The sequence below is a fragment of the Microcebus murinus genome, chromosome 14, assembly GCF_040939455.1.
Source record: "Microcebus murinus isolate Inina chromosome 14, M.murinus_Inina_mat1.0, whole genome shotgun sequence".
NCBI classification, from domain to species: Eukaryota; Metazoa; Chordata; class Mammalia; order Primates; family Cheirogaleidae; genus Microcebus; species Microcebus murinus.
The window spans coordinates 80,987,229-81,008,471 of NC_134117.1; the positions used below are offsets into that span (position 1 = coordinate 80,987,229).

Genomic DNA, 21,243 nt, shown 5'->3' on the forward strand with positions numbered 1-21,243 from the left:
GCGAGGAGACGAGGGGGGCTGGGAGGGCTCCACCTTGGCGAGTCCAGCCGTGGAGGCGCATCTTGTGTGAGTGAGTGTGAGTGTGTGTGTGTGTGTATAGAGAGACAGCCCCCCACCCCGCCCCGCCCCGCCCATCACCCCCGTCCCTGGGAGCCCGCGGGACCCGGCCGGCGAACTCAACCGGCCCGGCCCGGCGCGGGGCCTGGGGCGGGAGGCGGCGGCGGGGAAGCCCAGAGAGGCTCGGCTTCTCGAGCGGGGCAGGGGCGCCCTCCGCCGCCGTCTAGGGCCACACCACCCTGAACGCCCCCGATCTCGTCTGGTCTCGGAAGCTAAGCAGGGTCGGGCCTGGTTAGTACTTGGATGGGAGACCGCCTGGGAATACCGGGTGCCACAGGCTGCTGCTTTATTTTTTTTTTTGCCTCTTGTTCTGTCCCCTTTCTGGGAGCGCGGCGGCGGCCCGGGGTGGGGGTCACCCCCACCCTCAGCGCCCGCGCGGTGCCTGGCGCCCCAGCCCGCACCGTGGGGCCTCCTCTTGTCCCAAGCCGCGACACCGCCGCCACGCGGCAGCATGCGTGGCATCTGGACTGTCAGGTCTCAGACCAAAGGTCTGCTCTGTGGGAACCGACACGCTGGAGGAAACCTTGAGAGTCTGAGAGGGGAGGGAGTTCCAGAAGAAGGCCAGGATGTCATTTTGAGGGAGTATGTGACCAGAACTCGTCCCGTTGCTTTTGGGGTTCTATGGGCTACACGCAGGAATCTTTGGTGGTGGCACCTGATGTTGGGGGATCCGGAGTCACACCCAGACCTGCTCCACAGGCCTCCTTTTACTTTTCTCTTCGGATTCATTATTTTTAAAAAGTGTCTCTTACCTCTAGGATTGCATTTTCTTTTCTCTCTCTTTTCAAGCAGATGATGGGAGTACAAGTATTCAGGTGACATGTGTTGCCCGTGCCGCCCTCCCCCCTGTGTTCTTTTTTTTTTTTTTTTTGAGACAGAGTCTCGTTTTGCTGCCCAGGCTAGAGTGAGTGCCATGGCGTCAGCCTAGCTCACAGCAACCTCAATCTCCGGGCTCAAGCAATCCTGCTGCCTCAGCCTCCCGAGTAGTTGGGACTACAGGCATGCACCACCACGCCCGGCTGTGTTTTTCTATATATATTAGTTGGCCAATTAATTTCTTTCTATTTTTAGTAGAGACGGGGTCTCGCTCTTGCTCAGGCTGGTTTCGAACTCCTGACCTGGAGCAATCCGCCCGCCTCGGCCTCCCAGAGAGCTAGGATTACAGGCGTGAGCCACCGCGCCCGGCCCCCCCTGTGTTCTTATTCATACACCTCTCATGTTGTTCCAGCGTATTGTGGGGGTACCAATGTTAAGGTCGGGTGCCTTGCCCTCTCCAAGCCTCCCCCCTCGGGTCAGAGCTTCAAGTGCGCCCATCCCCCAGTCGGTGCGCACCCACCCCATGCCTAATGGATGTGTATGCCCCTCCCCTCCCCCCACCCGCCCGCCCGACACCCACCCGATGAAGGTGATTCCTCTCTGTCCACTTAGGCGTCCATCCGTTCGTACCAATTTGCTGGTGAGCGCGCTCACGTGGTGCTCGTGTGTCCATTCTTGGGATACCTGGCTTACTGGAACGGGTTCCAGCTCTGGCCAGGAGAACACGAGAGGCGCCCTCTCACCGCTGCTCCTCACAGCCGAATGGCACTCCGTGGTGTCCACGCGCCACGTGTTATTGATGCACTCCTGGAAGGATGGGCACTCGGGTCGCTTCCACGTATTTGGGATTGTGAATTGTGCCCTAACTGTAACCCTAACCCTTACCCAGCCCGTCTCCTCTGCCCCTGCCTGACGCACTCCTCCCCGGCCAGGCCCGTCACTGTCCTGGGCCCCCGCCTGACCGGCTCCTGCCCGCCCGGCCGGTCACCGTCCTCTGCCCCTGCCTGACACGCTCCTTCCCGCCCGGCCTCTCACCGTCCTCGGCCCCTGCCTGACCGGCTCCTCCGTCGCCTGGGCCTTCCAAGGGCTTGGTGTGGATGCTGCTTCCAGGAAGCCCTCCAGAAACCCGGCAGCAGGGTGGCCGCAGCAGTCTCCAGCAGCCGTCCCTAAGTCGCGTGAGTGCGGGGGACGTGCCCCCGCTGTGCCGCGGGGGCCCAGCCTGGTGTCTTCCCTGAGGCCCTGCGGCTGCCGGCTGGGCTGCCGCTCCCCGCAAGGGGAGAGCCGCGGAGGTGGGGACCGCCTCCTGATGGGGACGTACACGCAGCTCTCCACGTCGGATTCCGGGGCTCTCTGTCCTGCCCGAAGGCCCAGCTGGCCTGCGGGTCCTTAGAGTGGCAAAAACCTCCGAAAACTGAGACTGAGGGTCCGGTGGGTGTCTGCACTTTTCTGCTGGGCACCCCAGGGAGGCCAGGGGGTGGCTGGACAACGTGGTCTGCTGGGGGGGGGGTTGGAGGAGCAACTGATGCCCTTTGCACTTTGGGTAGCAAGAGTCTGAGGTGTCTCTGAGCCCTGTGCCCTGTGGGGGCGGGGCGGGGGGGAGGAGGAGGAGGAGGAGGAGGAGGTGGGAAGGGCCGGGGCCTGCAGTCCTGTTCCCGGGGTGGCACGGCAAGTGGCTTCTTCCACAGGCTGCTTGGCCTGGGCTCCCTGCACCTGGGCCTTTGGAGGACCGGCCCTGTGCTTGCCAACACTTCCTGCAGGGACCCAGAGCTGGGAGGTGGCATCTCTCAGCCCTGGGTCGGGCAGAGCCCCAGCGGGCCATGCCCACAACCTCTCTCAGCACCGGTCCCCCAGAAGGCTCCTTTGGGACCAGGATTCTCTTGCGGTGACTCTTTAAGGTCTGGCCCCTGGATGGAGGGGCACCAGGAGTAGAGGAGCAGGAAGGGGAAGGGGGTGGCCATGCGAGGGGACACTTTGAGGCCAAGTCCCAGCTTCAGCCTGATCCTCCTGGGAACCCCGCTCTGAGACAAGGAGCCGGGCTTCGCATTCCCACAGCAGCCAGTCGTGGGCTGAGGACACCTGGGGCGTTGGGAACTCCCTGGCTTCTCCTTGGTTTAACATCTAGAGCTGCTTGTGAATCGCGCCGCCACACACACCCAGGCGCAGGTGTCTTCCGCACAGACTGCGGGCCTCGCTCTTCTGAATGCCGCTAGCTCGCCACCCACCCACGGGTGAACCTGGTCAGGGTGCTTTCTCTCAGGGGCAGACTCTTTTCCGGGCGGGCTACCGGTGTCTCTGTTTGCTCGTTTCTTTCTTCCATTTCGGGAAAGTCTTCCTTGCTGGGTGTGGAAATCTCCTATGCCTTCCCTCGCCTATTCTGTCAGCTTTCAAATTCTCTTTCAGTTGCCACCCTCACAGATGGATTAGGAAACTCTTTCCGGTGCACTCATTAGTGAAATGACCTCAAGGAAGCTGGAATCCAATATCTAATGGCCGATTTTTAGCGAGTCCACACGCCAGGGTGGTCGGGGTCCAATGCAGCCCCGGCCAGGCCCAGGCCCCTTAGACTGGGCCACAGGAGGACACTGAGGAGGGTCCCGGCCCCCACGAAGCGGTGCCGGCAGTTCTCCACGGGCTTGGGCGTTTTCCAGAGGTAGGAGATGGAGGGGACTGATTTCTTCAGCGCCCCCCAAACCACGCCACCCCACCCCACCCATGGGACACATCCCCAGAGAGAGACGCCCCATACACTGGCTGTGCCCCAGCCCTGGCCCGGGGGAATAGGCGGCAGCCCACCCACAGGGCGAGGGGGGGGGCGCAGCTGAAAGGGGTTGTGGGGGAGGGCGGCCCCTGGCTGGGGTCAAAGGGCGAGCGTCCCGCGCGTGCGCAGTCAGCGGCAGCAACGCGCTGGGGGTGGGCAGCGGGTAGGTGAAGGAGGCCTGGCGAGGAGACGAGGGGGGCTGGGAGGGCTCCACCTTGGCGAGTCCAGCCGTGGAGGCGCATCTTGTGTGAGTGAGTGTGAGTGTGTGTGTGTGTGTATAGAGAGACAGCCCCCCACCCCGCCCCGCCCCGCCCATCACCCCCGTCCCTGGGAGCCCGCGGGACCCGGCCGGCGAACTCAACCGGCCCGGCCCGGCGCGGGGCCTGGGGCGGGAGGCGGCGGCGGGGAAGCCCAGAGAGGCTCGGCTTCTCGAGCGGGGCAGGGGCGCCCTCCGCCGCCGTCTAGGGCCACACCACCCTGAACGCCCCCGATCTCGTCTGGTCTCGGAAGCTAAGCAGGGTCGGGCCTGGTTAGTACTTGGATGGGAGACCGCCTGGGAATACCGGGTGCCACAGGCTGCTGCTTTTTTTTTTTTTTTTGCCTCTTGTTCTGTCCCCTTTCTGGGAGCGCGGCGGCGGCCCGGGGTGGGGGTCACCCCCACCCTCAGCGCCCGCGCGGTGCCTGGCGCCCCAGCCCGCACCGTGGGGCCTCCTCTTGTCCCAAGCCGCGACACCGCCGCCACGCGGCAGCATGCGTGGCATCTGGACTGTCAGGTCTCAGACCAAAGGTCTGCTCTGTGGGAACCGACACGCTGGAGGAAACCTTGAGAGTCTGAGAGGGGAGGGAGTTCCAGAAGAAGGCCAGGATGTCATTTTGAGGGAGTATGTGACCAGAACTCGTCCCGTTGCTTTTGGGGTTCTATGGGCTACACGCAGGAATCTTTGGTGGTGGCACCTGATGTTGGGGGATCCGGAGTCACACCCAGACCTGCTCCACAGGCCTCCTTTTACTTTTCTCTTCGGATTCATTATTTTTAAAAAGTGTCTCTTACCTCTAGGATTGCATTTTCTTTTCTCTCTCTTTTCAAGCAGATGATGGGAGTACAAGTATTCAGGTGACATGTGTTGCCCGTGCCGCCCTCCCCCCTGTGTTCTTTTTTTTTTTTTTTTTTTGAGACAGAGTCTCGTTTTGCTGCCCAGGCTAGAGTGAGTGCCATGGCGTCAGCCTAGCTCACAGCAACCTCAATCTCCGGGCTCAAGCAATCCTGCTGCCTCAGCCTCCCGAGTAGTTGGGACTACAGGCATGCACCACCACGCCCGGCTGTGTTTTTCTATATATATTAGTTGGCCAATTAATTTCTTTCTATTTTTAGTAGAGACGGGGTCTCGCTCTTGCTCAGGCTGGTTTCGAACTCCTGACCTGGAGCAATCCGCCCGCCTTGGCCTCCCAGAGAGCTAGGATTACAGGCGTGAGCCACCGCGCCCGGCCCCCCCTGTGTTCTTATTCATACACCTCTCATGTTGTTCCAGCGTATTGTGGGGGTACCAATGTTAAGGTCGGGTGCCTTGCCCTCTCCAAGCCTCCCCCCTCGGGTCAGAGCTTCAAGTGCGCCCATCCCCCAGTCGGTGCGCACCCACCCCATGCCTAATGGATGTGTATGCCCCTCCCCTCCCCCCACCCGCCCGCCCGACACCCACCCGATGAAGGTGATTCCTCTCTGTCCACTTAGGCGTCCATCCGTTCGTACCAATTTGCTGGTGAGCGCGCTCACGTGGTGCTCGTGTGTCCATTCTTGGGATACCTGGCTTACTGGAACGGGTTCCAGCTCTGGCCAGGAGAACACGAGAGGCGCCCTCTCACCGCTGCTCCTCACAGCCGAATGGCACTCCGTGGTGTCCACGCGCCACGTGTTATTGATGCACTCCTGGAAGGATGGGCACTCGGGTCGCTTCCACGTATTTGGGATTGTGAATTGTGCCCTAACTGTAACCCTAACCCTTACCCAGCCCGTCTCCTCTGCCCCTGCCTGACGCACTCCTCCCCGGCCAGGCCCGTCACTGTCCTGGGCCCCCGCCTGACCGGCTCCTGCCCGCCCGGCCGGTCACCGTCCTCTGCCCCTGCCTGACACGCTCCTTCCCGCCCGGCCTCTCACCGTCCTCGGCCCCTGCCTGACCGGCTCCTCCGTCGCCTGGGCCTTCCAAGGGCTTGGTGTGGATGCTGCTTCCAGGAAGCCCTCCAGAAACCCGGCAGCAGGGTGGCCGCAGCAGTCTCCAGCAGCCGTCCCTAAGTCGCGTGAGTGCGGGGGACGTGCCCCCGCTGTGCCGCGGGGGCCCAGCCTGGTGTCTTCCCTGAGGCCCTGCGGCTGCCGGCTGGGCTGCCGCTCCCCGCAAGGGGAGAGCCGCGGAGGTGGGGACCGCCTCCTGATGGGGACGTACACGCAGCTCTCCACGTCGGATTCCGGGGCTCTCTGTCCTGCCCGAAGGCCCAGCTGGCCTGCGGGTCCTTAGAGTGGCAAAAACCTCCGAAAACTGAGACTGAGGGTCCGGTGGGTGTCTGCACTTTTCTGCTGGGCACCCCAGGGAGGCCAGGGGGTGGCTGGACAACGTGGTCTCCTGGGGGGGGGGTTGGAGGAGCAACTGATGCCCTTTGCACTTTGGGTAGCAAGAGTCTGAGGTGTCTCTGAGCCCTGTGCCCTGTGGGGGCGGGGCGGGGGGGAGGAGGAGGAGGAGGAGGAGGAGGTGGGAAGGGCCGGGGCCTGCAGTCCTGTTCCCGGGGTGGCACGGCAAGTGGCTTCTTCCACAGGCTGCTTGGCCTGGGCTCCCTGCACCTGGGCCTTTGGAGGACCGGCCCTGTGCTTGCCAACACTTCCTGCAGGGACCCAGAGCTGGGAGGTGGCATCTCTCAGCCCTGGGTCGGGCAGAGCCCCAGCGGGCCATGCCCACAACCTCTCTCAGCACCGGTCCCCCAGAAGGCTCCTTTGGGACCAGGATTCTCTTGCGGTGACTCTTTAAGGTCTGGCCCCTGGATGGAGGGGCACCAGGAGTAGAGGAGCAGGAAGGGGAAGGGGGTGGCCATGCGAGGGGACACTTTGAGGCCAAGTCCCAGCTTCAGCCTGATCCTCCTGGGAACCCCGCTCTGAGACAAGGAGCCGGGCTTCGCATTCCCACAGCAGCCAGTCGTGGGCTGAGGACACCTGGGGCGTTGGGAACTCCCTGGCTTCTCCTTGGTTTAACATCTAGAGCTGCTTGTGAATCGCGCCGCCACACACACCCAGGCGCAGGTGTCTTCCGCACAGACTGCGGGCCTCGCTCTTCTGAATGCCGCTAGCTCGCCACCCACCCACGGGTGAACCTGGTCAGGGTGCTTTCTCTCAGGGGCAGACTCTTTTCCGGGCGGGCTACCGGTGTCTCTGTTTGCTCGTTTCTTTCTTCCATTTCGGGAAAGTCTTCCTTGCTGGGTGTGGAAATCTCCTATGCCTTCCCTCGCCTATTCTGTCAGCTTTCAAATTCTCTTTCAGTTGCCACCCTCACAGATGGATTAGGAAACTCTTTCCGGTGCACTCATTAGTGAAATGACCTCAAGGAAGCTGGAATCCAATATCTAATGGCCGATTTTTAGCGAGTCCACACGCCAGGGTGGTCGGGGTCCAATGCAGCCCCGGCCAGGCCCAGGCCCCTTAGACTGGGCCACAGGAGGACACTGAGGAGGGTCCCGGCCCCCACGAAGCGGTGCCGGCAGTTCTCCACGGGCTTGGGCGTTTTCCAGAGGTAGGAGATGGAGGGGACTGATTTCTTCAGCGCCCCCCAAACCACGCCACCCCACCCCACCCATGGGACACATCCCCAGAGAGAGACGCCCCATACACTGGCTGTGCCCCAGCCCTGGCCCGGGGGAATAGGCGGCAGCCCACCCACAGGGCGAGGGGGGGGGCGCAGCTGAAAGGGGTTGTGGGGGAGGGCGGCCCCTGGCTGGGGTCAAAGGGCGAGCGTCCCGCGCGTGCGCAGTCAGCGGCAGCAACGCGCTGGGGGTGGGCAGCGGGTAGGTGAAGGAGGCCTGGCGAGGAGACGAGGGGGGCTGGGAGGGCTCCACCTTGGCGAGTCCAGCCGTGGAGGCGCATCTTGTGTGAGTGAGTGTGAGTGTGTGTGTGTGTGTATAGAGAGACAGCCCCCCACCCCGCCCCGCCCCGCCCATCACCCCCGTCCCTGGGAGCCCGCGGGACCCGGCCGGCGAACTCAACCGGCCCGGCCCGGCGCGGGGCCTGGGGCGGGAGGCGGCGGCGGGGAAGCCCAGAGAGGCTCGGCTTCTCGAGCGGGGCAGGGGCGCCCTCCGCCGCCGTCTAGGGCCACACCACCCTGAACGCCCCCGATCTCGTCTGGTCTCGGAAGCTAAGCAGGGTCGGGCCTGGTTAGTACTTGGATGGGAGACCGCCTGGGAATACCGGGTGCCACAGGCTGCTGCTTTTTTTTTTTTTTTTGCCTCTTGTTCTGTCCCCTTTCTGGGAGCGCGGCGGCGGCCCGGGGTGGGGGTCACCCCCACCCTCAGCGCCCGCGCGGTGCCTGGCGCCCCAGCCCGCACCGTGGGGCCTCCTCTTGTCCCAAGCCGCGACACCGCCGCCACGCGGCAGCATGCGTGGCATCTGGACTGTCAGGTCTCAGACCAAAGGTCTGCTCTGTGGGAACCGACACGCTGGAGGAAACCTTGAGAGTCTGAGAGGGGAGGGAGTTCCAGAAGAAGGCCAGGATGTCATTTTGAGGGAGTATGTGACCAGAACTCGTCCCGTTGCTTTTGGGGTTCTATGGGCTACACGCAGGAATCTTTGGTGGTGGCACCTGATGTTGGGGGATCCGGAGTCACACCCAGACCTGCTCCACAGGCCTCCTTTTACTTTTCTCTTCGGATTCATTATTTTTAAAAAGTGTCTCTTACCTCTAGGATTGCATTTTCTTTTCTCTCTCTTTTCAAGCAGATGATGGGAGTACAAGTATTCAGGTGACATGTGTTGCCCGTGCCGCCCTCCCCCCTGTGTTCTTTTTTTTTTTTTTTTTTTGAGACAGAGTCTCGTTTTGCTGCCCAGGCTAGAGTGAGTGCCATGGCGTCAGCCTAGCTCACAGCAACCTCAATCTCCGGGCTCAAGCAATCCTGCTGCCTCAGCCTCCCGAGTAGTTGGGACTACAGGCATGCACCACCACGCCCGGCTGTGTTTTTCTATATATATTAGTTGGCCAATTAATTTCTTTCTATTTTTAGTAGAGACGGGGTCTCGCTCTTGCTCAGGCTGGTTTCGAACTCCTGACCTGGAGCAATCCGCCCGCCTCGGCCTCCCAGAGAGCTAGGATTACAGGCGTGAGCCACCGCGCCCGGCCCCCCCTGTGTTCTTATTCATACACCTCTCATGTTGTTCCAGCGTATTGTGGGGGTACCAATGTTAAGGTCGGGTGCCTTGCCCTCTCCAAGCCTCCCCCCTCGGGTCAGAGCTTCAAGTGCGCCCATCCCCCAGTCGGTGCGCACCCACCCCATGCCTAATGGATGTGTATGCCCCTCCCCTCCCCCCACCCGCCCGCCCGACACCCACCCGATGAAGGTGATTCCTCTCTGTCCACTTAGGCGTCCATCCGTTCGTACCAATTTGCTGGTGAGCGCGCTCACGTGGTGCTCGTGTGTCCATTCTTGGGATACCTGGCTTACTGGAACGGGTTCCAGCTCTGGCCAGGAGAACACGAGAGGCGCCCTCTCACCGCTGCTCCTCACAGCCGAATGGCACTCCGTGGTGTCCACGCGCCACGTGTTATTGATGCACTCCTGGAAGGATGGGCACTCGGGTCGCTTCCACGTATTTGGGATTGTGAATTGTGCCCTAACTGTAACCCTAACCCTTACCCAGCCCGTCTCCTCTGCCCCTGCCTGACGCACTCGTCCCCGGCCAGGCCCGTCACTGTCCTGGGCCCCCGCCTGACCGGCTCCTGCCTGCCCGGCCGGTCACCGTCCTCTGCCCCTGCCTGACACGCTCCTTCCCGCCCGGCCTCTCACCGTCCTCGGCCCCTGCCTGACCGGCTCCTCCGTCGCCTGGGCCTTCCAAGGGCTTGGTGTGGATGCTGCTTCCAGGAAGCCCTCCAGAAACCCGGCAGCAGGGTGGCCGCAGCAGTCTCCAGCAGCCGTCCCTAAGTCGCGTGAGTGCGGGGGACGTGCCCCCGCTGTGCCGCGGGGGCCCAGCCTGGTGTCTTCCCTGAGGCCCTGCGGCTGCCGGCTGGGCTGCCGCTCCCCGCAAGGGGAGAGCCGCGGAGGTGGGGACCGCCTCCTGATGGGGACGTACACGCAGCTCTCCACGTCGGATTCCGGGGCTCTCTGTCCTGCCCGAAGGCCCAGCTGGCCTGCGGGTCCTTAGAGTGGCAAAAACCTCCGAAAACTGAGACTGAGGGTCCGGTGGGTGTCTGCACTTTTCTGCTGGGCACCCCAGGGAGGCCAGGGGGTGGCTGGACAACGTGGTCTCCTGGGGGGGGGGTTGGAGGAGCAACTGATGCCCTTTGCACTTTGGGTAGCAAGAGTCTGAGGTGTCTCTGAGCCCTGTGCCCTGTGGGGGCGGGGCGGGGGGGAGGAGGAGGAGGAGGAGGAGGAGGTGGGAAGGGCCGGGGCCTGCAGTCCTGTTCCCGGGGTGGCACGGCAAGTGGCTTCTTCCACAGGCTGCTTGGCCTGGGCTCCCTGCACCTGGGCCTTTGGAGGACCGGCCCTGTGCTTGCCAACACTTCCTGCAGGGACCCAGAGCTGGGAGGTGGCATCTCTCAGCCCTGGGTCGGGCAGAGCCCCAGCGGGCCATGCCCACAACCTCTCTCAGCACCGGTCCCCCAGAAGGCTCCTTTGGGACCAGGATTCTCTTGCGGTGACTCTTTAAGGTCTGGCCCCTGGATGGAGGGGCACCAGGAGTAGAGGAGCAGGAAGGGGAAGGGGGTGGCCATGCGAGGGGACACTTTGAGGCCAAGTCCCAGCTTCAGCCTGATCCTCCTGGGAACCCCGCTCTGAGACAAGGAGCCGGGCTTCGCATTCCCACAGCAGCCAGTCGTGGGCTGAGGACACCTGGGGCGTTGGGAACTCCCTGGCTTCTCCTTGGTTTAACATCTAGAGCTGCTTGTGAATCGCGCCGCCACACACACCCAGGCGCAGGTGTCTTCCGCACAGACTGCGGGCCTCGCTCTTCTGAATGCCGCTAGCTCGCCACCCACCCACGGGTGAACCTGGTCAGGGTGCTTTCTCTCAGGGGCAGACTCTTTTCCGGGCGGGCTACCGGTGTCTCTGTTTGCTCGTTTCTTTCTTCCATTTCGGGAAAGTCTTCCTTGCTGGGTGTGGAAATCTCCTATGCCTTCCCTCGCCTATTCTGTCAGCTTTCAAATTCTCTTTCAGTTGCCACCCTCACAGATGGATTAGGAAACTCTTTCCGGTGCACTCATTAGTGAAATGACCTCAAGGAAGCTGGAATCCAATATCTAATGGCCGATTTTTAGCGAGTCCACACGCCAGGGTGGTCGGGGTCCAATGCAGCCCCAGCCAGGCCCAGGCCCCTTAGACTGGGCCACAGGAGGACACTGAGGAGGGTCCCGGCCCCCACGAAGCGGTGCCGGCAGTTCTCCACGGGCTTGGGCGTTTTCCAGAGGTAGGAGATGGAGGGGACTGATTTCTTCAGCGCCCCCCAAACCACGCCACCCCACCCCACCCATGGGACACATCCCCAGAGAGAGACGCCCCATACACTGGCTGTGCCCCAGCCCTGGCCCGGGGGAATAGGCGGCAGCCCACCCACAGGGCGAGGGGGGGGGCGCAGCTGAAAGGGGTTGTGGGGGAGGGCGGCCCCTGGCTGGGGTCAAAGGGCGAGCATCCCGCGCGTGCGCAGTCAGCAGCAGCAACGCGCTGGGGGTGGGCAGCGGGTAGGTGAAGGAGGCCGGGCGAGGAGACGAGGGGGGCTGGGAGGGCTCCACCTTGGCGAGTCCAGCCGTGGAGGCGCATCTTGTGTGAGTGAGTGTGAGTGTGTGTGTGTGTGTATAGAGAGACAGCCCCCCACCCCGCCCCGCCCCGCCCATAACCCCCGTCCCTGGGAGCCCGCGGGACCCGGCCGGCGAACTCAACCGGCCCGGCCCGGCGCGGGGCCTGGGGCGGGAGGCGGCGGCGGGGAAGCCCAGAGAGGCTCGGCTTCTCGAGCGGGGCAGGGGCGCCCTCCGCCGCCGTCTAGGGCCACACCACCCTGAACGCCCCCGATCTCGTCTGGTCTCGGAAGCTAAGCAGGGTCGGGCCTGGTTAGTACTTGGATGGGAGACCGCCTGGGAATACCGGGTGCCACAGGCTGCTGCTTTATTTTTTTTTTTGCCTCTTGTTCTGTCCCCTTTCTGGGAGCGCGGCGGCGGCCCGGGGTGGGGGTCACCCCCACCCTCAGCGCCCGCGCGGTGCCTGGCGCCCCAGCCCGCACCGTGGGGCCTCCTCTTGTCCCAAGCCGCGACACCGCCGCCACGCGGCAGCATGCGTGGCATCTGGACTGTCAGGTCTCAGACCAAAGGTCTGCTCTGTGGGAACCGACACGCTGGAGGAAACCTTGAGAGTCTGAGAGGGGAGGGAGTTCCAGAAGAAGGCCAGGATGTCATTTTGAGGGAGTATGTGACCAGAACTCGTCCCGTTGCTTTTGGGGTTCTATGGGCTACACGCAGGAATCTTTGGTGGTGGCACCTGATGTTGGGGGATCCGGAGTCACACCCAGACCTGCTCCACAGGCCTCCTTTTACTTTTCTCTTCGGATTCATTATTTTTAAAAAGTGTCTCTTACCTCTAGGATTGCATTTTCTTTTCTCTCTCTTTTCAAGCAGATGATGGGAGTACAAGTATTCAGGTGACATGTGTTGCCCGTGCCGCCCTCCCCCCTGTGTTCTTTTTTTTTTTTTTTTTGAGACAGAGTCTCGTTTTGCTGCCCAGGCTAGAGTGAGTGCCATGGCGTCAGCCTAGCTCACAGCAACCTCAATCTCCGGGCTCAAGCAATCCTGCTGCCTCAGCCTCCCGAGTAGTTGGGACTACAGGCATGCACCACCACGCCCGGCTGTGTTTTTCTATATATATTAGTTGGCCAATTAATTTCTTTCTATTTTTAGTAGAGACGGGGTCTCGCTCTTGCTCAGGCTGGTTTCGAACTCCTGACCTGGAGCAATCCGCCCGCCTCGGCCTCCCAGAGAGCTAGGATTACAGGCGTGAGCCACCGCGCCCGGCCCCCCCTGTGTTCTTATTCATACACCTCTCATGTTGTTCCAGCGTATTGTGGGGGTACCAATGTTAAGGTCGGGTGCCTTGCCCTCTCCAAGCCTCCCCCCTCGGGTCAGAGCTTCAAGTGCGCCCATCCCCCAGTCGGTGCGCACCCACCCCATGCCTAATGGATGTGTATGCCCCTCCCCTCCCCCCACCCGCCCGCCCGACACCCACCCGATGAAGGTGATTCCTCTCTGTCCACTTAGGCGTCCATCCGTTCGTACCAATTTGCTGGTGAGCGCGCTCACGTGGTGCTCGTGTGTCCATTCTTGGGATACCTGGCTTACTGGAACGGGTTCCAGCTCTGGCCAGGAGAACACGAGAGGCGCCCTCTCACCGCTGCTCCTCACAGCCGAATGGCACTCCGTGGTGTCCACGCGCCACGTGTTATTGATGCACTCCTGGAAGGATGGGCACTCGGGTCGCTTCCACGTATTTGGGATTGTGAATTGTGCCCTAACTGTAACCCTAACCCTTACCCAGCCCGTCTCCTCTGCCCCTGCCTGACGCACTCCTCCCCGGCCAGGCCCGTCACTGTCCTGGGCCCCCGCCTGACCGGCTCCTCCCCGCCCGGCCGGTCACCGTCCTCTGCCCCTGCCTGACACGCTCCTTCCCGCCCGGCCTCTCACCGTCCTCGGCCCCTGCCTGACCGGCTCCTCCGTCGCCTGGGCCTTCCAAGGGCTTGGTGTGGATGCTGCTTCCAGGAAGCCCTCCAGAAACCCGGCAGCAGGGTGGCCGCAGCAGTCTCCAGCAGCCGTCCCTAAGTCGCGTGAGTGCGGGGGACGTGCCCCCGCTGTGCCGCGGGGGCCCAGCCTGGTGTCTTCCCTGAGGCCCTGCGGCTGCCGGCTGGGCTGCCGCTCCCCGCAAGGGGAGAGCCGCGGAGGTGGGGACCGCCTCCTGATGGGGACGTACACGCAGCTCTCCACGTCGGATTCCGGGGCTCTCTGTCCTGCCCGAAGGCCCAGCTGGCCTGCGGGTCCTTAGAGTGGCAAAAACCTCCGAAAACTGAGACTGAGGGTCCGGTGGGTGTCTGCACTTTTCTGCTGGGCACCCCAGGGAGGCCAGGGGGTGGCTGGACAACGTGGTCTGCTGGGGGGGGGTTGGAGGAGCAACTGATGCCCTTTGCACTTTGGGTAGCAAGAGTCTGAGGTGTCTCTGAGCCCTGTGCCCTGTGGGGGCGGGGCGGGGGGGAGGAGGAGGAGGAGGAGGAGGAGGTGGGAAGGGCCGGGGCCTGCAGTCCTGTTCCCGGGGTGGCACGGCAAGTGGCTTCTTCCACAGGCTGCTTGGCCTGGGCTCCCTGCACCTGGGCCTTTGGAGGACCGGCCCTGTGCTTGCCAACACTTCCTGCAGGGACCCAGAGCTGGGAGGTGGCATCTCTCAGCCCTGGGTCGGGCAGAGCCCCAGCGGGCCATGCCCACAACCTCTCTCAGCACCGGTCCCCCAGAAGGCTCCTTTGGGACCAGGATTCTCTTGCGGTGACTCTTTAAGGTCTGGCCCCTGGATGGAGGGGCACCAGGAGTAGAGGAGCAGGAAGGGGAAGGGGGTGGCCATGCGAGGGGACACTTTGAGGCCAAGTCCCAGCTTCAGCCTGATCCTCCTGGGAACCCCGCTCTGAGACAAGGAGCCGGGCTTCGCATTCCCACAGCAGCCAGTCGTGGGCTGAGGACACCTGGGGCGTTGGGAACTCCCTGGCTTCTCCTTGGTTTAACATCTAGAGCTGCTTGTGAATCGCGCCGCCACACACACCCAGGCGCAGGTGTCTTCCGCACAGACTGCGGGCCTCGCTCTTCTGAATGCCGCTAGCTCGCCACCCACCCACGGGTGAACCTGGTCAGGGTGCTTTCTCTCAGGGGCAGACTCTTTTCCGGGCGGGCTACCGGTGTCTCTGTTTGCTCGTTTCTTTCTTCCATTTCGGGAAAGTCTTCCTTGCTGGGTGTGGAAATCTCCTATGCCTTCCCTCGCCTATTCTGTCAGCTTTCAAATTCTCTTTCAGTTGCCACCCTCACAGATGGATTAGGAAACTCTTTCCGGTGCACTCATTAGTGAAATGACCTCAAGGAAGCTGGAATCCAATATCTAATGGCCGATTTTTAGCGAGTCCACACGCCAGGGTGGTCGGGGTCCAATGCAGCCCCGGCCAGGCCCAGGCCCCTTAGACTGGGCCACAGGAGGACACTGAGGAGGGTCCCGGCCCCCACGAAGCGGTGCCGGCAGTTCTCCACGGGCTTGGGCGTTTTCCAGAGGTAGGAGATGGAGGGGACTGATTTCTTCAGCGCCCCCCAAACCACACCACCCCACCCCACCCATGGGACACATCCCCAGAGAGAGACGCCCCATACACTGGCTGTGCCCCAGCCCTGGCCCGGGGGAATAGGCGGCAGCCCACCCACAGGGCGAGGGGGGGGGCGCAGCTGAAAGGGGTTGTGGGGGAGGGCGGCCCCTGGCTGGGGTCAAAGGGCGAGCGTCCCGCGCGTGCGCAGTCAGCGGCAGCAACGCGCTGGGGGTGGGCAGCGGGTAGGTGAAGGAGGCCTGGCGAGGAGACGAGGGGGGCTGGGAGGGCTCCACCTTGGCGAGTCCAGCCGTGGAGGCGCATCTTGTGTGAGTGAGTGTGAGTGTGTGTGTGTGTGTATAGAGAGACAGCCCCCCACCCCGCCCCGCCCCGCCCATCACCCCCGTCCCTGGGAGCCCGCGGGACCCGGCCGGCGAACTCAACCGGCCCGGCCCGGCGCGGGGCCTGGGGCGGGAGGCGGCGGCGGGGAAGCCCAGAGAGGCTCGGCTTCTCGAGCGGGGCAGGGGCGCCCTCCGCCGCCGTCTAGGGCCACACCACCCTGAACGCCCCCGATCTCGTCTGGTCTCGGAAGCTAAGCAGGGTCGGGCCTGGTTAGTACTTGGATGGGAGACCGCCTGGGAATACCGGGTGCCACAGGCTGCTGCTTTTTTTTTTTTTTTTTGCCTCTTGTTCTGTCCCCTTTCTGGGAGCGCGGCGGCGGCCCGGGGTGGGGGTCACCCCCACCCTCAGCGCCCGCGCGGTGCCTGGCGCCCCAGCCCGCACCGTGGGGCCTCCTCTTGTCCCAAGCCGCGACACCGCCGCCACGCGGCAGCATGCGTGGCATCTGGACTGTCAGGTCTCAGACCAAAGGTCTGCTCTGTGGGAACCGACACGCTGGAGGAAACCTTGAGAGTCTGAGAGGGGAGGGAGTTCCAGAAGAAGGCCAGGATGTCATTTTGAGGGAGTATGTGACCAGAACTCGTCCCGTTGCTTTTGGGGTTCTATGGGCTACACGCAGGAATCTTTGGTGGTGGCACCTGATGTTGGGGGATCCGGAGTCACACCCAGACCTGCTCCACAGGCCTCCTTTTACTTTTCTCTTCGGATTCATTATTTTTAAAAAGTGTCTCTTACCTCTAGGATTGCATTTTCTTTTCTCTCTCTTTTCAAGCAGATGATGGGAGTACAAGTATTCAGGTGACATGTGTTGCCCGTGCCGCCCTCCCCCCTGTGTTCTTTTTTTTTTTTTTTTTTTTGAGACAGAGTCTCGTTTTGCTGCCCAGGCTAGAGTGAGTGCCATGGCGTCAGCCTAGCTCACAGCAACCTCAATCTCCGGGCTCAAGCAATCCTGCTGCCTCAGCCTCCCGAGTAGTTGGGACTACAGGCATGCACCACCACGCCCGGCTGTGTTTTTCTATATATATTAGTTGGCCAATTAATTTCTTTCTATTTTTAGTAGAGACGGGGTCTCGCTCTTGCTCAGGCTGGTTTCGAACTCCTGACCTGGAGCAATCCGCCCGCCTCGGCCTCCCAGAGAGCTAGGATTACAGGCGTGAGCCACCGCGCCCGGCCCCCCCTGTGTTCTTATTCATACACCTCTCATGTTGTTCCAGCGTATTGTGGGGGTACCAATGTTAAGGTCGGGTGCCTTGCCCTCTCCAAGCCTCCCCCCTCGGGTCAGAGCTTCAAGTGCGCCCATCCCCCAGTCGGTGCGCACCCACCCCATGCCTAATGGATGTGTATGCCCCTCCCCTCCCCCCACCCGCCCGCCCGACACCCACCCGATGAAGGTGATTCCTCTCTGTCCACTTAGGCGTCCATCCGTTCGTACCAATTTGCTGGTGAGCGCGCTCACGTGGTGCTCGTGTGTCCATTCTTGGGATACCTGGCTTACTGGAACGGGTTCCAGCTCTGGCCAGGAGAACACGAGAGGCGCCCTCTCACCGCTGCTCCTCACAGCCGAATGGCACTCCGTGGTGTCCACGCGCCACGTGTTATTGATGCACTCCTGGAAGGATGGGCACTCGGGTCGCTTCCACGTATTTGGGATTGTGAATTGTGCCCTAACTGTAACCCTAACCCTTACCCAGCCCGTCTCCTCTGCCCCTGCCTGACGCACTCCTCCCCGGCCAGGCCCGTCACTGTCCTGGGCCCCCGCCTGACCGGCTCCTCCCCGCCCGGCCGGTCACCGTCCTCTGCCCCTGCCTGACACGCTCCTTCCCGCCCGGCCTCTCACCGTCCTCGGCCCCTGCCTGACCGGCTCCTCCGTCGCCTGGGCCTTCCAAGGGCTTGGTGTGGATGCTGCTTCCAGGAAGCCCTCCAGAAACCCGGCAGCAGGGTGGCCGCAGCAGTCTCCAGCAGCCGTCCCTAAGTCGCATGAGTGCGGGGGACGTGCCCCCGCTGTGCCGCGGGGGCCCAGCCTGGTGTCTTCCCTGAGGCCCTGCGGCTGCCGGCTGGGCTGCCGCTCCCCGCAAGGGGAGAGCCGCGGAGGTGGGGACCGCCTCCTGATGGGGACGTACACGCAGCTCTCCACGTCGGATTCCGGGGCTCTCTGTCCTGCCCGAAGGCCCAGCTGGCCTGCGGGTCCTTAGAGTGGCAAAAACCTCCGAAAACTGAGACTGAGGGTCCGGTGGGTGTCTGCACTTTTCTGCTGGGCACCCCAGGGAGGCCAGGGGGTGGCTGGACAACGTGGTCTGCTGGGGGGGGGGTTGGAGGAGCAACTGATGCCCTTTGCACTTTGGGTAGCAAGAGTCTGAGGTGTCTCTGAGCCCTGTGCCCTGTGGGGGCGGGGCGGGGGGGAGGAGGAGGAGGAGGAGGAGGAGGTGGGAAGGGCCGGGGCCTGCAGTCCTGTTCCCGGGGTGGCACGGCAAGTGGCTTCTTCCACAGGCTGCTTGGCCTGGGCTCCCTGCACCTGGGCCTTTGGAGGACCGGCCCTGTGCTTGCCAACACTTCCTGCAGGGACCCAGAGCTGGGAGGTGGCATCTCTCAGCCCTGGGTCGGGCAGAGCCCCAGCGGGCCATGCCCACAACCTCTCTCAGCACCGGTCCCCCAGAAGGCTCCTTTGGGACCAGGATTCTCTTGCGGTGACTCTTTAAGGTCTGGCCCCTGGATGGAGGGGCACCAGGAGTAGAGGAGCAGGAAGGGGAAGGGGGTGGCCATGCGAGGGGACACTTTGAGGCCAAGTCCCAGCTTCAGCCTGATCCTCCTGGGAACCCCGCTCTGAGACAAGGAGCCGGGCTTCGCATTCCCACAGCAGCCAGTCGTGGGCTGAGGACACCTGGGGCGTTGGGAACTCCCTGGCTTCTCCTTGGTTTAACATCTAGAGCTGCTTGTGAATCGCGCCGCCACACACACCCAGGCGCAGGTGTCTTCCGCACAGACTGCGGGCCTCGCTCTTCTGAATGCCGCTAGCTCGCCACCCACCCACGGGTGAACCTGGTCAGGGTGCTTTCTCTCAGGGGCAGACTCTTTTCCGGGCGGGCTACCGGTGTCTCTGTTTGCTCGTTTCTTTCTTCCATTTCGGGAAAGTCTTCCTTGCTGGGTGTGGAAATCTCCTATGCCTTCCCTCGCCTATTCTGTCAGCTTTCAAATTCTCTTTCAGTTGCCACCCTCACAGATGGATTAGGAAACTCTTTCCGGTGCACTCATTAGTGAAATGACCTCAAGGAAGCTGGAATCCAATATCTAATGGCCGATTTTTAGCGAGTCCACACGCCAGGGTGGTCGGGGTCCAATGCAGCCCCGGCCAGGCCCAGGCCCCTTAGACTGGGCCACAGGAGGACACTGAGGAGGGTCCCGGCCCCCACGAAGCGGTGCCGGCAGTTCTCCACGGGCTTGGGCGTTTTCCAGAGGTAGGAGATGGAGGGGACTGATTTCTTCAGCGCCCCCCAAACCACGCCACCCCACCCCACCCATGGGACACATCCCCAGAGAGAGACGCCCCATACACTGGCTGTGCCCCAGCCCTGGCCCGGGGGAATAGGCGGCAGCCCACCCACAGGGCGAGGGGGGGGGCGCAGCTGAAAGGGGTTGTGGGGGAGGGCGGCCCCTGGCTGGGGTCAAAGGGCGAGCGTCCCGCGCGTGCGCAGTCAGCGGCAGCAACGCGCTGGGGGTGGGCAGCGGGTAGGTGAAGGAGGCCGGGCGAGGAGACGAGGGGGGCTGGGAGGGCTCCACCTTGGCGAGTCCAGCCGTGGAGGCGCATCTTGTGTGAGTGAGTGTGAGTGTGTGTGTGTGTGTATAGAGAGACAGCCCCCCACCCCGCCCCGCCCCGCCCATCACCCCCGTCCCTGGGAGCCCGCGGGACCCGGCCGGCGAACTCAACCGGCCCGGCCCGGCGCGGGGCCTGGGGCGGGAGGCGGCGGCGGGGAAGCCCAGAGAGGCTCGGCTTCTCGAGCGGGGCAGGGGCGCCCTCCGCCGCCGTCTAGGGCCACACCACCCTGAACGCCCCCGATCTCGTCTGGTCTCGGAAGCTAAGCAGGGTCGGGCCTGGTTAGTACTTGGATGGGAGACCGCCTGGGAATACCGGGTGCCACAGGCTGCTGCTTTTTTTTTTTTTTTTGCCTCTTGTTCTGTCCCCTTTCTGGGAGCGCGGCGGCGGCCCGGGGTGGGGGTCACCCCCACCCTCAGCGCCCGCGCGGTGCCTGGCGCCCCAGCCCGCACCGTGGGGCCTCCTCTTGTCCCAAGCCGCGACACCGCCGCCACGCGGCAGCATGCGTGGCATCTGGACTGTCAGGTCTCAGACCAAAGGTCTGCTCTGTGGGAACCGACACGCTGGAGGAAACCTTGAGAGTCTGAGAGGGGAGGGAGTTCCAGAAGAAGGCCAGGATGTCATTTTGAGGGAGTATGTGACCAGAACTCGTCCCGTTGCTTTTGGGGTTCTATGGGCTACACGCAGGAATCTTTGGTGGTGGCACCTGATGTTGGGGGATCCGGAGTCACACCCAGACCTGCTCCACAGGCCTCCTTTTACTTTTCTCTTCGGATTCATTATTTTTAAAAAGTGTCTCTTACCTCTAGGATTGCATTTTCTTTTCTCTCTCTTTTCAAGCAGATGATGGGAGTACAAGTATTCAGGTGACATGTGTTGCCCGTGCCGCCCTCCCCCCTGTGTTCTTTTTTTTTTTTTTTTTTGAGACAGAGTCTCGTTTTGCTGCCCAGGCTAGAGTGAGTGCCATGGCGTCAGCCTAGCTCACAGCAACCTCAATCTCCGGGCTCAAGCAATCCTGCTGCCTCAGCCTCCCGAGTAGTTGGGACTACAGGCATGCACCACCACGCCCGGCTGTGTTTTTCTATATATATTAGTTGGCCAATTAATTTCTTTCTATTTTTAGTAGAGACGGGGTCTCGCTCTTGCTCAGGCTGGTTTCGAACTCCTGACCTGGAGCAATCCGCCCGCCTCGGCCTCCCAGAGAGCTAGGATTACAGGCGTGAGCCACCGCGCCCGGCCCCCCCTGTGTTCTTATTCATACACCTCTCATGTTGTTCCAGCGTATTGTGGGGGTACCAATGTTAAGGTCGGGTGCCTTGCCCTCTCCAAGCCTCCCCCCTCGGGTCAGAGCTTCAAGTGCGCCCATCCCCCAGTCGGTGCGCACCCACCCCATGCCTAATGGATGTGTATGCCCCTCCCCTCCCCCCACCCGCCCGCCCGACACCCACCCGATGAAGGTGATTCCTCTCTGTCCACTTAGGCGTCCATCCGTTCGTACCAATTTGCTGGTGAGCGCGCTCACGTGGTGCTCGTGTGTCCATTCTTGGGATACCTGGCTTACTGGAACGGGTTCCAGCTCTGGCCAGGAGAACACGAGAGGCGCCCTCTCACCGCTGCTCCTCACAGCCGAATGGCACTCCGTGGTGTCCACGCGCCACGTGTTATTGATGCACTCCTGGAAGGATGGGCACTCGGGTCGCTTCCACGTATTTGGGATTGTGAATTGTGCCCTAACTGTAACCCTAACCCTTACCCAGCCCGTCTCCTCTGCCCCTGCCTGACGCACTCCTCCCCGGCCAGGCCCGT

The 21,243-nt window shown here is 62.7% G+C and overlaps 6 non-coding genes across 6 annotated transcripts; all 6 read left to right on the forward strand.

Moving 5' to 3' along the window:
- The first annotated feature begins 278 nt into the window (after positions 1–278).
- Positions 279–397, forward strand: LOC142875721 (5S ribosomal RNA). The gene has a single exon (XR_012923020.1). It is a non-coding gene; the product is annotated as a 5S ribosomal RNA (ribosomal RNA).
- A 3,753-nt stretch (positions 398–4,150) lies between these two features.
- Positions 4,151–4,269, forward strand: LOC142875722 (5S ribosomal RNA). The gene has a single exon (XR_012923021.1). It is a non-coding gene; the product is annotated as a 5S ribosomal RNA (ribosomal RNA).
- Positions 4,270–8,025: 3,756 nt separating this feature from the next.
- On the forward strand, positions 8,026–8,144 carry LOC142875729 (5S ribosomal RNA). The gene has a single exon (XR_012923027.1). It is a non-coding gene; the product is annotated as a 5S ribosomal RNA (ribosomal RNA).
- Positions 8,145–11,900: 3,756 nt separating this feature from the next.
- Positions 11,901–12,019, forward strand: LOC142875740 (5S ribosomal RNA). Its single transcript, XR_012923035.1, has one exon. It is a non-coding gene; the product is annotated as a 5S ribosomal RNA (ribosomal RNA).
- Positions 12,020–15,771: 3,752 nt separating this feature from the next.
- Positions 15,772–15,890, forward strand: LOC142875751 (5S ribosomal RNA). The gene has a single exon (XR_012923046.1). It is a non-coding gene; the product is annotated as a 5S ribosomal RNA (ribosomal RNA).
- A 3,758-nt stretch (positions 15,891–19,648) lies between these two features.
- On the forward strand, positions 19,649–19,767 carry LOC142875762 (5S ribosomal RNA). Its single transcript, XR_012923056.1, has one exon. It is a non-coding gene; the product is annotated as a 5S ribosomal RNA (ribosomal RNA).
- Positions 19,768–21,243: the final 1,476 nt, after the last annotated feature.